Source organism: Setaria viridis, chromosome 1 (genome assembly GCF_005286985.2).
Source record: "Setaria viridis chromosome 1, Setaria_viridis_v4.0, whole genome shotgun sequence".
Lineage (NCBI taxonomy): Eukaryota > Viridiplantae > Streptophyta > Magnoliopsida > Poales > Poaceae > Setaria > Setaria viridis.
In genome coordinates, this window is record NC_048263.2 from 2080117 (window position 1) to 2097206 (window position 17090).

Here is a 17090-nt window from a genome sequence, read left to right on the forward strand (position 1 = left end):
TGAGTATTATATTAAAGTTAATCAATATATTTCTATTATATCATATATCATATATATATATATATATATATATAAAACTAAGAATTTGTACTCTTCATCGTTCGCGGCAACCTTAGATATTGGAGTATAGTACTATGCATTTGGGAATAGTCTTCGTATCAGTAGTATTAACTATACTGTAATACCTATACCAGTGTTGTTAACGAATCCTTGTTTCGAGGAAAAAAAACTTACTCAATAGAGCTATCAACGAGTACCGTACCCTTTCCATTATCCAAATCCACTCTAAAGAAAAAACTGAAAATTCAATAATAATGAAACGATTTCAGAAGAATTGAGACGTTCCTAGTAGTGTACAAGCATCCGTGTTCTATACACACAGAAATTTGTCATGTAGTGCTATTGCATAAAAAATATTATTTTTTAATATTTTAATGATAACAAATTTTTTTAATCACACGGTACAAATGCAGACGCTCAAATACCACTGGCAGAATAGCGCCGGTTAAATCCTAGAATAAATTCAGAAAAATACGAGCACAAGTGCCGAATCGAGGACTCAAACCCTGGTGTGTAGGTTCCACCGCAAGTAACCTAACCAGCTAAGCTACGCTTAATTCGCTAATGATAACGAATTTGGATCTAAAATTTTGTGTGTACATAGCATATGGATGCATTTACACTTGTGCAAAGTTTCATTTTTTATAAAAAATCATTTTGTATTTTCTAAAATAAAAAATCACCGTTTTCTATGTTTGTGCAATTTTCATCAAAGTCACACCTGTAACCTGTTTATCTCACTATATAGGTACAGTGCTTTTATACTCATTAGTTCATTATTGTATTCTTTTTTTAAAAAAAAGTATTGGTAACATTTGGGGCGTGGAAATCCGCTTTCTGGGTATAGAAACGGCATCAGCCAAAGTTCGTGTCACATGCTCCACGGCTAAGTTGAGCTACCTTTGAAAGCTAGCACACTACCACAGAATGGAGATTTTGTGAGGGTTAAAAACCCTCACGAAAAATACAATTACCGCCATGAAAACGATTCGTGGTGGCGTACCGCCACGAAATAACCTTCATGAATCAAACATCACGGAAATATCATTTTCATGAGGGTGAACTGATGGGAATTATTTTCGTGGCAGTAACTGTGACGGTCACTCCCATGAAAATTCCGTCGTCGTCAGGTTTCAAACTTGTATTCATGGCAGTTCATCGTCAGAGAAACGCTACACGAAAATAATTCGTGGTGGTGGACAACTCTCACAAAAATAGTTCGTGATGGTGAACAACTCTCACGAAAATTCATTTTCCTGTTGCACGAAATCTTTTTCTGGAGGTGAGCAACTCTCACGAAAATATTTCCTGGCGGTGAACAGCTCTCACAAAAATTCATTTTCCTGTTGCATGAAAATATTTCCTGGTGACGAACAACTCTCATGAAAATTCATGAAAATAGCACAGAAGCTACCAGGAACCTTCGTTTTCGTGACTACTGCACCCCGCGAGGGTGGAGGCGCGGCGTCAGGTGGGGGGGTGCGACGTTGGGGGGGTGGAGGCGCGGCATCAGGTGTAGGCGCGGCGCAGGAGGTGAGGGTGCGGCGCGAGGGGGCTGGGGGTGGCGGGCGGGTCTAGGGATGGGGAGGGCGGGAGAGGGTGTTAGGATTTTGCTAGAGGCGCTGAGGTGGGCCGAGCCTGAAAAAGAAGCGCGTGGCTTTTGGAAACAAGTGAAGGACTTGGAAAAAAAAGCGCCAGATAGAGAACGGACACGCGAACCTGAAAAAATTGGCGCCACCGCTAAATGACCGTGGTTCGTAGCATTATTTTTGTGGCGGGATATCAATTTTCATGAGAGTTTGAATAACCTTCACGTTAATTACAAGTTTTCATGGCAGTTTGTGTGCAGCGTTCATGAAAATAATGGATTTTCATAAGGGTATGTTCGTACCTCCCACGAATATATGTTTTTATGGCTGTTCGTGTGCAGCCTTCGTGAAAAAGATAATTTTCATGAGGGTTTATTCATACCTCTCACGAAAATCCTCCCTCACGAAATCTCCATTCTGTGGTAGTGGCAGCACCTGAAAGCGACGGCGCAACGGCTGCTGTGCAAGAGCAACTAATCAATTCTTGCTTCCTGCTAACTAATCCGTGTCAACCAAAGTCCGTGTCAACGTGCTCCACGGCTAACTAATCAATTCTTGCTTTCTTATAAAAAAAACAAATCCATTCTTGCTTCTCCAGTGTCCAGTTCGATTTAGTGGACTTTACAATTCGCATGTTTGGTTCAATTGCTGGAGTGATAGTAGCCGATTGGTAAGGCCTATAGTTGAATAGAAAAAGGTAAAAGTAAAGCAGAATTTTGGTCCTTCTGTCTGTGTGAAACAGTACACAGAACAGCAACACATGCAGCTGTTGGATTTTTTATTCACCAGAGTTCGACCTCTATGCAGAGTGCGATTTGACATATAAAGTGTCGAACCACACTATATGTTCTGTTCGATTTTAGCTAACGCTGGAGCTAGCCTTACTAATTGCCTCAGAACAGAGGAGCCAAGATTCGTGCACCTCTCTCATCCTCTTTGTTTTCCTCCTAGCCGTGCCATGTTCCCCGCAGGAGCAAGAACACGTTGGCGCCGGCGCCCTCCACGAGAGCTTCCTCTCCATTGCGTCTCGAGCCTCTCGCCGGCCATCACCGACCCGTCCCGACTCGTCCACGATCCGTCTGAGGCATCCTACATACCCTCCTCTCCACAACTCCACAATCCAGAACCTCCGCTTCGCCTCGCCGGCGACTGTCGCCGAGACGCAGGCCTGCATCGCCTGCTGCCGGCGCCACAGGATCAATGTCCATGCCCGCAATGGCAACCACGACTATGAGGGCCTCTCCTACAGCTCGGTCCCGCCCTGCGCCGCCGGTGCTCGCCCGTTCGCGGTCATCGACGTCGCCGCGCTCTACCTATCGCCTTCTTTTGGATTTTGAAACTTTCGTTTCAATTTTCTCTCGGACGGTGAACGTGTTTTGGATTCCGTTTGAACTACCGTGTTATTTACAATTTATACAACAAACAACAAACAAGATTCAATATGAGAATAGATTTTTACTTTTCAATATTTTTTAAAAAATCAACATTCGGAGTATATCAGTTCAACATTTTGAATATGTACGTTCAACTATTTAAATATACTAATTCAGCATTTAATATCAAATGTTGAACCAGTTTATTAGAATGGTTGAACTAGATTTTTCATAAATGTTGACTCTTAATAGATTAAAATGTTGACTATATTGGTCTAATATTTTGAACCACGCTAGTTCATAAATATGTAGAAAACATAAAGAATCAAGAAACATTGACAAAGACTGAAAAAACGAAACAAAACAAAAAAAAGCTTAACTAGCACTAACCTGACCTGCTGGCTGCTGCGCGCTGTTGCATGGCTGTGTGACTGTGTCTATGCCTGCATGCTGCTCGGCTGGTGTGCTACCTTGCTGTCTGCTTGTAATTGGGCCGTGATGGGCTGTGAGATTCCATGGCTTCCATCTTGCAGAAGATGCAATGGAGCCCCCGCAGCAGCTAGTGCAGGCGCATCGCCGGGCAAATCTCCTTTGGCAGGTGGCCGGCGGCAGGGTACCTGCCAACGGAGTGTTGCCCTGCAATGGACCTCCACAATCACACGTCTCAAGTATTCCTATCAAATTGTGCTGTAGGATTTCACAACCTCTTTCTTTTTTTCCCCAGCTCACCCACCCACACTGTGCTGCTGAACCTAAGTTTTGCTTCAGGTTCAGTTCAGATGCTACCGAAGGAAGCCATGCCGTTTTGGGAGCTGGCGAGAGGAGCGGTGGCGGCGGCGCCTACTTATACTGGCATACTGCCATGCCGGAAACGGCATATCCGGCAGGACATGCTGCGTCGACGACGAAGCAAGGCCGGTGATGAGCCGGAGAAAGAAGGGAATAGAAAGGATGTGCCAACAAAAGCGAGCCAGCACCCAGCATCCATCGCTTTATTCCGATCGAGAATTCGAGATAGATCCTGCCTGTTACGCGACGAAGGGCCGCTGCGGGCACCTGATCTTGCCTTTGTCCGTTTTCCTCAGCGACGAGCAGCCTGGCCATAAACAAGTGCAAATTGCGAAAGAGCGGACCATACCAAATTGCCAACTTGCCAAGCTATAGCTTAGAGTAGAGGCTTGAATTTAGCTCTTCGATAATTCAGAAAGAAAATCGTTTCAGCTTGGCAATGGGCTGTTGCTTAACAGAGTACTCTATAGATTGTTGCAGATGTCCCTAATAAGCTTGAAACCAGAAATTAGTTAAGATCCTTGAAACACAGCCTCATTTCAGTTGCACAGAGTTTGTGAGTTTCAGCATTTTGTCTGTTTCAGTCTTTTGTAGTTCAGCTGCATGCACTGATCAGGCGGCCCTTGGGAGACCCAACAGACCCTTCTGACGGGATTGGCAATGCCAATTCGTCGCCCTTTCCAAGGTTCTTCGAGAAGGAGAAACTGGAGGAAGATCCATGCGAATGTCCTTGGACAAAGCCACAATGTCACACTTGGAAAAAGAAAGAAGAGAGGCACGAGTCAATCAAGTTTCCTTTTCTTTGACGAGATGCGATTCACCGCGCATGGTCCACAGGATGCGATGTGCTCCGTCTCTGTAAGTACAACTTGTACTACTCTGCTCTCTGCTTACTTCGTTCCCTCGAGGCAAAACTAAGAAGCCTCACGTACTCTAGTATGTTTCACCATACCAACTCTGATCGGCCAGTCAGATCACGGCATCATTTGTACTGCTCTCTGTTGAATTGCATGTACCACATCTTAAGGCAAGCAGTGGCGGCAGTTCGAACAAAGATACAATAAACAATTAACAAGCTATAGCTGAGGATGATACTGATGAAGATCTTTTTTGAAATTAAGATACTTATGAAGATCGCCGTGGCGTTTGGATGGCGTGCGATGGCGCCATCATGGCGAAACATCGGAAAAAGGGGGAGGCAGGGGAGGAGGAGAACCATGCACTTTTCTAAGGTGAGGCAGCGAGAATGGCACATGTATGCATGTAGCGCAGAACAACCATTTGAAAAGAGAAGCTTACCCCGGACCCGGAATTGTTCCGATTTGGTAGCATATGCCGAGCATATCCAGATTTCGTCTTCAGCTCTTTCCTGTAGTATTTGCAGCATATATATAGGCAGCTTTGGTAGGAGCCTGGAAAGCAAGGTGGTGAGGGAGCTAGAAAGAAGAAGAAGAAGAAGAAGAAGAAGCAAGCAAACAGAGCAAAGAATGGCCAGAAGAGCAAGCGTGTCCCTGTGTGGGGAGCGGGAAGAGGGTGAGAATCACAGTGCTGTTCTCCTCTGGCACGAAGGCAGGGAAGCCTGCCACATGGCTAGGCCACCGGCCCTTCCTTGCCAAAGGAGAATTGCCCTGCCATTCATAGCCCTCTGGTAGGTATCCTCAGAGGCGTTGCCTCAATCTAGCTGCTGGAAGCTTTGCATTGGCACTAGGTTTTTATCTTTCTTTTTTAGTCCTTAGCATTAACATTGACTTGGTAGACAAGGGAAGCACACGTTCTTTTTAGAGAATGGTTTTTAGTTTTGCAGCCATTTCAAATCAAAAGGCTAAGACTTGCTCTCGCCCTGTTTTCCAAATAGGCGTGATATAGCTAAGTGATATCATATCATCTCTGGTTAACCAACACGGGGGTCTCTCAATGTAAACATCCATCAAACAATTGTGAGAGGAAGTACATACGGCAAGCTTAACGCTGACCTGAACATTCTGTTAACCTGATGTAACGTTCAAGCTACAAGGATTTAGTTTTTTTAAAAAAAAGGAATAAGCAGGACTTCTGCGGTTCTGCCTTTCATATATTAATAACAATAAAGAAGAGGAGCAAAGTTCTGACCAACCCAAAGGGGTCTAGGCCCAAAGCAAAGAAAAACAAGGGAAAAGAAAACTCAAGCTCAAGCTCTCCTGCTAAAAATCAACGCCTGGCAACGACCCCTCAAATCTCTGGCGCCCACCAAGTAGCAGCTCGGAACTCTTCTTTGATTTTTGCTATTAGCTTTGAAAAGGATTTTGGGTGTAATTGAGGCTCTGTCACCAGAATTATGTTGTTACAAGTGCCATCTTACTATTACTAATGGAGGCTTCTTTTGAAGCCTCCAGGTGAAGCCACTCCTAGGTGGACACTACTCCAGAAAAAAAAGAGAGAAATCCTAGAAAATCTCACGAAAAAGCAAAACATCTAGCCACAATCGGTAAACTCAAATCATCGTAGCCATTGGATTTAATATATTTTCTAAAAAATTACCCACCTATGCCATTATGAAAATAGCCTAAAGTAACCCCCTAAATCTATATATAAATTACCCACCTCCACCATTATATAAAATAAATTAAAGTAGCCCCCTAATTTTCATCAAAATTACCCACTTATACCATTATAAAAATAATTTAAAATAACCCCTAAATTTGCAACTAAATTTTCCACCACTAATACTTAAAAAATAACTTAAAGTAACTCCTTAACTTTTCATCTATATTACCCAGTGACTGAATTACACGGCTACTACTTTCTTGCCAAGTCACATGAATGCTTCTTCGACCTACAATTCAGACCTCTTTTCCGTTTGGATGGACTTAAATTAATTTTTATGGGTGGAAATGTTCCCGGGATATGAATGAAAAATCATATGCCATTATTAAAAATAACATGAGGTAACCTAAATTTGAATCCAAATAACCTTAATTAAAAAAATATACACTAATGTGTAATTCTAAATCGTCTATTTCTTACACTTTGGTATATAATATTATAATTAAGGTATATTCGCATGATGTGTGTTATCATTTATAAATATATAGAGGAAGTGATGAGAATATATATTTCTATGTTAAAATTATAGCTCAAACTTAGGGTCCATTAAACAAATTCAAGTGCATACGTGTGATTTAAAGTGAAAAGTTAAAGATTATAAATGTGGATGAAAATATTATAGAGTAATTACTAACTAAAATCTATCACAATCGGATGAAGATAATAAGTATATATCTATATAAGTATTGTGTTTGAATATTTAACAAATGAGATGTAGCTCAAGGTAATAATTTTTCTAGCAATGCGGCCTCATTCGCATTAGTTCTCACGAGACACGCTAGGAAAAAAAAGATAAATCTTAGAAATTCTCACAAAAATCAGAAATATTAAACATTAATCCTGTAAACTCTAATAATCATAGTCATTGGTCTATTATATTTTCTAAAAAGTTACCCACCACTATCATTATGAAAATATTCTAAAATAAACTCTACACTTATATCTAAATTATTGAGCTCTACCATTATAAAAAATAATCTAAAGTAACCCTATAATTTTCATCCAATTTATTATGCATATCATAATAAAGTATAACTTAAAATATCATTCTAAATTTGAATCTAAGTTTTCCACGTATTTCATTATTAAAAATAATTTAAAGTAAACATCTATATCTTAATCTAATTATCTTCATATGCATCATACACAAATGTTCAAAAGTAAAATAATATATGATTCTAAATTACCTGTTTATGTCATTGTTAATATAGAAATACTAAGTATATATGCATGATGAGTGTTAGCATGTAGACCATTTATACATGTACGTGTGGAAATGATGAAAAATATTAATTTTTATGCTAAACACATGTATGAAGGTGTGATACAAAACAAAAAAGTGTGAATGTGGATGAAAAGGTGTATAGAGTAATTACTAATTAAAAATAAATCATGATCAGATAAAGATAAATACATATGTATATAAGTATTATGTTGAAGTATTGAAAAGAATGAGAGAGTAGTAGGTAAACAATTTTGATTATTACCAAAGAGTTTAATTTTTAAATAATTTTCAAGTACAATAATTTTTAAAAAATATTAGCCTATGCGAGAGTACGGGTTGATGGACTAGTATAATAAAAATGCTAATCGTGAACTTTGCCTCAATTTTCAATTTCTTTCTAGAGAATGGTCTGTAGTTTTGTACCCATTTCTAGTCAAAAGGCTAAGACTTGAGGGTAAAATTTTGATCTCGGCCAGTTTTTTCGAATAGACGTGATATGGTTGAGTGACATTGGTATCATCTCTCCGTAACCAACACTGGTCTTTCAGTATAAACATACATCAAAAAAGTTTGAGAGGAAGTACATACAGCAGGCTTAACGCTGACCTTAACATTCTATCAATCTGGTGTAAGGTTTCAAGCTAAAAGGATTTAGGTGTGATCGAGGCGCCATCTGCAGAACAGTTTTGAATTACAAGTACCATATAATCTAAGCAGTAGTGGCAGTTCCACAAAGATCCAGCGGAAATAATGTCGAAAAGTTCTTATACCAAAAAAGCAATGCAATGGCGAAACGTGGGGCATGGCAACTGACAACACGGAGGACCATGCAAACATGAGTGAACTTGTAATAATTTCTACGGCGAGGGCAGCACAAGAATGGCTTACGTACATACTATGCAATGCAAGAGAAGAGACGCAGCACAGCCATCTGAGAGAGAGAGAGAGAGAGAGAGAGAGAGAGAAGCGCCCCGGATCGGTTCCGATTTTGTACGTGGCATATGCCGAGGCATATCCGGACACATTTCGTCTTCAGATCTTTTTCTTGGTGATCAGTCCTGAGGCCTCCGAACAGGGTGAGAATCGTAGCGCGGTTCTCATCCGGCACGGAGGGCACGCGCATGACCCATGCTTGGTCGCCGGTCCTTCCCTGTCAAAGGAGAATGTCCCGCCGTTCGTAACCCACTGCCCTCTGGTACATGTCAAAAGGCTGTCCTGTTTGAGAAGGCTAGCTTCAAATGGATCCGACTTCCTGCTATGTAGATTATAGTGTTACGACGAGCCGAAGCTAGTTGAAGGCCTACCAAACGGACAGGGGCTCATTGGGGGCTCTTCTCTGCTTCCTCCTCTCCCTTCCCATCTTCTTCCTCTATTTCTTCTATCTCTTCCTGTTTTCTTATAGATTATAGATTTGCAATGAAGTGAATCTTTTCAACGTATATCACTATAGTTCCATTTCAACCTATCTCTTATCCAAATGGAGAAATCTGGATTTTTACCATCCCAAATATTGAGCTTCGCAAAATTACCATCGTAAACATAGACTCCGCAAAATCACAACCTAAATCGTTGACAACCCGTTTTGCTTATCATTTGCTCTCTTTTTATTCATTTTTTATTTACTTTTCCATTTACAAGTATGGGAAAGGACCAATCTGCCCTTGCTTGTACATGTACGCATACCTTGTGGGGATTGGATCAATCCTGTTCTTCATCGAGTCAGATTAGATACTTCTATGCACCGGTCGCCCCCGCTCGTCCTCCTGGCCACCGTCACCCCTACCCCCGTCAGCCTCCTACCCGCCTCCATCCTCGCCGGCCACTTGGCCCTTGTCGCCCCCGCCGGCCTCCTAGCAATCTGTGCTCCTGCCCACTTTCTAGCCGCCCCCGACCCCTGCTCGAATGCTGCCCCTGCTGGCCGCTGCCCCCGCTAGGCACCCCCGCCTGATGGCCAGGCTGCTGCCCCCGCTGGCCGTGTAGAGTCTGCCATCAAGCGTACCGTGTTGCCTCTCCTTTGCCACACTTGATTCTGGGGCGCGGTGAAAGACGGCCTCGCGAACCTAATCGGGGTTGTGGCCTGGCGAATGGCGGCCTAGGAACGGCCGCTCTTGCGATCAGGATCGAGTTCACGATTGCTGCGGCCTCAACACGGCACCCAGTAATTAGAGATCGGCTCGCGGAACTGGCACGTGGTGCCGGAACTGCCAGGATTTGATTTTGATTCAATTGATCAAAGCAGACGAGGCAATGGTAGATTCATCGGTTAGTTTAGGTGCCCAGAAAATATAAAATGAAAAAGAAAACACTAAAATGAGGAAAATGGTAAGGAAACGAGTCGTCTTGCGAAGCTCATGTTTACAATGGTAATTTTGCTGTTTGGGATGGTAAAATCCAAATTTCTCATCCAAATGAATGCTTGCAAGTTATGCATGAGTGAACTACGACCATCTATGTAATAAAACTTTCAGAGAAAATTGTTTTATTCATCAAATCATGACACTTTAAATGATGTCACCTTTGAAAATGATAAAATAAATTCATTGAGGGAAACTTATTTGTTCACTTCATCATGACACTCTAAATGACGGGAGAAGAAAACCCTTACCTAACCTAATCTGAGAGGCTAAGACACGGTTGGCAGTTCGAAATTCAAATATGAGCGTGACCGGTGAAGTGGTGTCACCGCCCGCTTCAACGATATTTTGCCTACTGGCTCCTCTTAGGGTGTGTTTGGTTGCTCGTATAAGCACTGCTCATATCGGTGGATTCATATAAACTCATAGAAAAGTGTATTTTGTTGCCCGTTATGAGTGGATGCAAAATACGTTCTCATCTTGGTCCAATGGATACATCCAAATTGGTTGCATCCGCTCATGCAGGCTTGGTGCATGCATTGCATCTGCTTCGAGCCCACTCATCAGGCTCGCATCTAGGGTCATTTGCACTGGCTCATACAATCAACCAAACATCTTCACAATGTTCACTATATCTGCGCATGCAACCAACCAAACCTCCTCCTTTTCACTGTCACTGCATCCGCTCAGCCTGCTCCCCTTGTTCAGGATATACGATGCAGCTTTGCGAAACCCCGTACGAGCAACCAAACATGTACACTTACACACCTCTAGAGATCTTCCTCCGCCTCCCGACACATATGTTAGGGCTGCGCTCGCCTGCCGCCCGTGGCTCTGCGCCGTCGGCTCCTCGCCGGCCTTTCACCGCCGCTTCCGCGCCCTCCACCTGCCGCCGATCCTCGGGCTTCCTCGATGCCGAACGCCCCGCCCTACCCGATCTCGCCGCTGTGCTCTGCGCCTCCCTCCGGAACGGTGGTGGCGGCCCCTTCCCCGGGTGGCGGATCACCGACTGCCGCTAGGCCCACCCGCCTCCTCCGCAACCCGGGCGGCAGGGCGGGGCCCTCATCACGCTGAACCCCCTGACCTTGTTCAGGGACACCCTCCCGCTGCCTTCCGGCGAGATCAGGGCGGGGATCAGCCGTGGTGAGTTACGAGGAGCCCCGGCCGTTCGACGTGGTCTGCGTCTGCAGCGACTTGGGCCATCCATACGTGGCTTGACGTCGGGGCATATAACAACAGGAGGCCGTGGTTCATAGCACATAGCAGGCGCAGTGGTGGATGGTTCCATTCGCTGGCTGTTCAATGGCGAAGGGCGCATGCTGCTAATTCTGAACACCGTGACAAGGGGTTTATCTCTTGCCCTGGCAGTTGACAGCATAATGTTCCAATTATAAGGTTTGGGATACTAAGGATGGCAATTTCTGAATTGACTGTGCATGTGCATATAATGTCGTCATTGTTGTTTGGATCCTATAGAGTGTTTGGCAATGGGATCCAGAAGACCAGAAATGGTTGCCACAGACAACTGTTCCTTGGAGACTTGGAGTGCAGAGTTCTGTCGTACTGGTGGGCTCGTGGAAGTGCAAATTGTGGAGATTAGGGCCGGCACTTTGTAGTTTGTACTTGGAAACAACTCAGAAGTCAAATCATGACCTACCCTACGGGTTCTTCTCTAATTGCCTGGAGAGGATGAAGCTTGAGGGAGAGGCTCTTTACCAGGAGATTTAAAGGGCCATTTCTATCCGTACATTATGGCTTGACTTTCTTGTTTGATTGGTGATGATAAGAGCTTTGGGCATGAAGTTCGAGATTACGAGTGAACTGTGGAATTGGCTGATAATTCTTCAGGTATGAAATATCTGCAAGACTCTGTTCATATGCTTTGAGTGCTGCAAATATGCCTATGCATTAAAAAAATAGAAGTTCAAAGTCTTGTCTATCTAGGAATGCTTATTCGAGTTCAATTCTCTTGATGCACTGAAATTGTTGTCACTATTCTGGAGATAATAATCGATTATGTAAAAATAATGGATTTTTAGTTTTCTATAGCATATATTGTCATTATGCTGCCATTAAACTCCATTATGGCATTGATCGTCAATCTGGTCTTCTATTTTCAGCTCTTTCATCATTATTGAGGAAAAGTAAACTAGAATGCTGGTTCTTAATTTTCTCTCGTGAATATTTGTTGGCATAAAACTTAAACACAATAAGAAATTTGAAATCGCACCCATGTTTTTGAATTGCCATAAACACAGCAAGGTTTATGAATTGCCAACTGCAGTTGACTTGTTTCCCAGTTTTCATAGCAGAACCCTCTGCTTCCTAGGATTCCTGTCTTCAGCTCTTTTTTGTTTTTGTTGTGTGTGCAGCTAAATGACATTGTTTTCCCCTAAGTGCTCAACTAAATTTCTGGACTAGTTTTTACTCTTCTGTTGTGGGTTCGTTTTTACTTGTGATACCTATATAACTATTTTATGTGGTTGGTGCCCGGAGGCTTAAAGATGGGTCTGAAGTGGCAGGTTACATGAATACCAATTTGTCAAGTCCTAATAGAAAGTGATACTATCAAGCCTAACAAACACTTTTTCTTCCACTGTTAGCCCATCCATCTTGTTATAGCTTCAACACTTGTCAGGGGCCTCTGGCTTTCAAGCACTCCGGATCTGCTAGCAATAATCTTTCCACCTGTTTACATTTGCGGCAACCTTTTTAAAACATGTGCTTGTTTCTTTGTAGCTGGGTATTTGAACATCATGAAAGAAACAGCTCATTTTAAAATGTTTTCTTAGCTCTAGCTTGTGATTTGGCTAATGCTAGCTTATAAAATACCTGAATATATTTATGCATTTCTACAGTATTGATTCAATGTCTCTCAGAACAGTTTTGGCAAGTCTTTTGCATGCCATTTTGTCCTGATGCTTGAAGTAGGCCAAGCAATATCTTGATGGTTTCCTTGCAGATATTCAATGCTCAAAAACACAACCAGTGTTTGGTTAGACAACAAAATGAGTTCTTTGTTCTCCAAATATTGAACAAAATATTCTCATAATTCACAGTTCCACAGTGTTCTTTGGTGCATCAGTAACTGTTTAAAACATTGGTAATACCAAATCAACACACATGTCAGATATATTTCATCCAATGTCATCTTGATAGTAACAATATCTGTTAGATTTCTAATGATGACTTCATGACTTCAGTCAAAGGACCTCATAAAATTTTATGGGATTGAAATTTTTCTCAGAGCTTCTAATCTCCCATAATAATTTCAGAGTAGTAAATTTGTTAAATTGAGGTGCAAATAAGTGAGGTGCTTTGTGTAAATTAATTTGGGTAGTAAAGAACCATATGACTGTACCCTGATTAAGTAGGGGTAGTAAGGGATCAAGGGTGTGATCTACACCTAACTATTGCCATTTTTATACTACGATTACTCGTCTTTGATACACAAAGGGATAGATTTTGGTGTAAAAAACCATGAATGTTGGCAGGTTATAATTAGCAGCTAGGTGTGGTCATGGTGATCTTATATGGTGATTTTTGTGCGCAAGAAATAGATTGTAATTACCACCCTTTGCATGATATTGAAGAGGATGGTTCCCAATGGGAATATGGGATCGATTCCTTCATCATGTTTTTTTTCCCCAAAATCAACTATTTTTGAAGCTGCAACTTACCAACTTGCTCTCACGCACTGTCACAGTTTAAATTCGCAGGTATTAAACTCCACAATCCATATGCTGCTCTAAGTTCATGTGAATCGGTTCATATAATAATAGACATGTTGATCCCTCTATGGAGTCAATTGACAATCGTCAATGGGATCATAAATGTGTTTCCCTTTTAAAAACTTTTGTCATAGCTGGTTGTAACCAAGAGAGGCTTTACTTGGTGGCCTAGGAATGGTATACTTAACTATTTTTCATAAACAATAGCAAAACGAAGTAACTATTTTCATGAACGATAAACAACAAGAAAGCAAGTTCCGTAGAAAAGAGATAAAAAAAACCAGATCCATGGACATATACCTTCATGTGGTACACCTGACAACGTTCTGCTGAAAACAGCTCAATATCTGGAGATTGTGTTCTGGTTGCAGGATTAATGAATGTCAGGGCAGCTCTCCTTTGGCACAGAAAGGCTGGAAATTACATCAAATATCTATTGTTCATGCCTCTCTCTGCCTCCATGCCAGAGGAGAGCTGCACTGTGATTCTCACCCTGAACTACTTCACTTGACCTTCTTGAAGCTGCTGTAACTGCTTGTTCAGATCCTTTCTTTCAATGTTTCCTTGCCTTGTAGTTTTAAGTTTCCATGGTCGGTATATATACCACAAAGCTCTTTGATCAAAATCTGGATATGCCTCTGAATATGCCCAAATAAGGAGAATGCACGAGAAGCTAAGTAACGTCACTTTTGAATTTGCTCCACGTAGACAGAATTTCCATCATTGACATGCGGTTACAGATAACTTGGTTATAGCTCTCCATTTTTTCGGTTGCAAAAGGAGACCATTCCTAACATGAGCATGCGTCCAGTGGACCAAACCTGCAACATGTCCTTTTCCAGATCCTATTGATGTTATGCTTTGTCGTGGGACATTCTTATGGATCTTCCCTTCATAAATCCAGAATAGATCTGATTCCTTTAAAAAAAGAGGTGGCTATAACTTTTCACATGGAGCATATGCGTTTACCCAGATTAAGTGATCGTTCATTCCATCTAGAACAAACTGTTGCTCATTAACTCACCAAAATAAAGCACTCAGCAAATCTTTGATAAACAGTAGCCCTAACTGTGTGTAGACAAGTATCTGAATAACAACACATTGTTTCTTTGCACAGTGCAATTCTTCTGTAAGAAATTCCCCAAGTTATAAGAAAGGGCTCGTGACTGTTAAAATATGTCAGATCTGTTGTGGATGCATTTGTGGGCCGCACTTATCAACGCTGGAAGCACAACAAGAAGCCCGAGCAAGCTCCGGATGTTTAGGAGGAAGATCTCGTTAGTTGCAGGGTATTAGCATTAGTTAGGCTCGTGGTTATCCACCAGCTGGTTGTTAGTGATTTTGTTAGCCCGGCATTATATAAGCCGGTTAGTGTTTTGCATTCAGCACGCGCCCTATCAGATCCCTGATCAGGGAGTTCATGGCTTTATTCAAGAATTTATCAGTGCTCCTAGCATTAAAAAGGGACCTCAGTTGACTTCTGATTAATTACAGGTATAACTACATATGTTACACAGTATTGAATTAGCTCCCAGAAGAAATAATGCAAGCATGCTAACTGTGATTTAATTTGGTAGTTTCAGTTGTGTTGGTGATCAGGCCAGCTACCTTGAGAACTAGTTACACAGGACTTGTGATGGATGAGTGGTGAGTACTCTAAAACTAGAGAACTGTTTTTTGAAGTTCTATGTCTCTAAATTTTGGTTACCAAAAAAAGTTGGCAATGTTCACCATACCTGGCATGCAGTAAGTCTGTTGCCAAAAAAAAAAATCAAATGTTTCTGTTTCGGAACTTTGGATTCACATTCTTTGCATAGTTCATTTTTCTTACCAAATTCCAGTCAAATCATGAGCAAACACCCATGTGTGACCAAAGTTTGGCACAAACCAAGTAGCATATCAGTTTTGGGATGATCAATTTTCTAGTTGTTATTGCCATTTGCTGAATAGTATGGTCTAAACATATCTTTAGTTGTGGGACGAAACTGGTCAGGGGTCCTGTATTTTCATCAAAAAAATAAAAAGAATATCAGCATCATCGGAAAGAGTATAAAACCTTTAATTAATGTCATTTATTTTTAATTCACGAGATGACCATGCCATGCTCTTCCTTTGCTTGAAAGGGCCAAGTTTACATTCGTTGATGTCATTTGCCTGTGATAGCCGCTCTATGTTAGTCAGTCATATAGTTTGCACATAATGATGCAAGAAAACTGCAAAGCACAGTAGTATAGTCAAACTAGATCAAGCACCCAAGAGCCGCTCATCCTGCACACTTTGGTTTACTTCTTAAAAGCACCAGATGCATATCAGGTTATTCACAGCTTAAAGGACATAAAATGAGAAAGAAGGTCCATGAGGATGTTCCTTGTTGAAGCATAATCTCAATGACATCTTCACATGAAAAGGAACATTATTCGCATGGTCCACCAATTGCATGTCCATGCAAAAGATTTTGGAAAAAAAATCATGTAGTGTCTTATGTTAATGTTTACTTGCTGTACTAGCAATGGTACTAAAGGGAATGTGGAAAAGGTTGGCTTTTTGGATCAGATGAGAATAGGGACCATTCTAATTTTCATGCGCAACTTGGAGACACTCCTGATTACGAAGCATATCCTGGCAGCATATCCATACACTTCTTCCTAGTCTCTGCTATCTCTCTCTCTATATATATTCATATACTTGGTAGAAGACAACACAAGACGAGAAAAAGATTGGGGCAGACAAAGATTTGAAGATAGGGCAATTAACCACGGAATAAGGGTGATCGGTCAAACATTGCAGTGCCTACCCCAACTTGCTTGGAACTAAAAGAGGATTTGTGGTTATTGTCAAACATTGGAGTATTCAGGGTGAGAATCACAGTGCAATTCTCCTCTGGCATGGAGGCTGGTGGGTCTGGCTGGATCTGTCAACAATGCTACTGCCATCCACGCCAAAGGAGAATTGCCCTGCCATTCAGAATTAGCCCTGCTTTTATAGCTCACAGTTTATTTTAAAATGTAATAGCTACTTCTTTTTGGAAAGAACATTTTATGTTTCTATGGATCCTCCAAAAGCCTATGTTTCTTCCAAATGCTGCATCTGTGTGCATGGTAGTGGCTGCACTACATCACGCGTTCAGGAAGTTCGATGTATGGCTTGGCGTGCCCACGAACGAGCAGGTAAGCCAATCAGTATAACGCAGCTATTTCAATCAGACAATTAGGCCACATGGATTTGTTGCTTGATGAATTAACAACCACATCAGATTTTATTTTGATTTGGGCGTATGACCTGGTAGTTCTTCTATTCACTTACAATGACTGTAACGCGCTGGTACTTTATGTGTGATTACATTTAGGCAGCTGCACGATGCGACTTTTGAACTTTGAAGAAACGAA

At 41.7% G+C, this 17090-nt stretch overlaps 1 long non-coding RNA gene across 1 annotated transcript; it reads right to left on the reverse strand.

The window, feature by feature from the left end:
• Window positions 1–10576: 10576 nt before the first annotated feature.
• LOC117846483 (uncharacterized) lies at window positions 10577–14499 on the reverse strand. The gene is made up of 2 exons (XR_004638321.2): window positions 14005–14499; window positions 10577–12661 (listed from the first exon to the last, which is right to left on the reverse strand). It is a non-coding gene; the product is annotated as an uncharacterized lncRNA (long non-coding RNA).
• Window positions 14500–17090: the final 2591 nt, after the last annotated feature.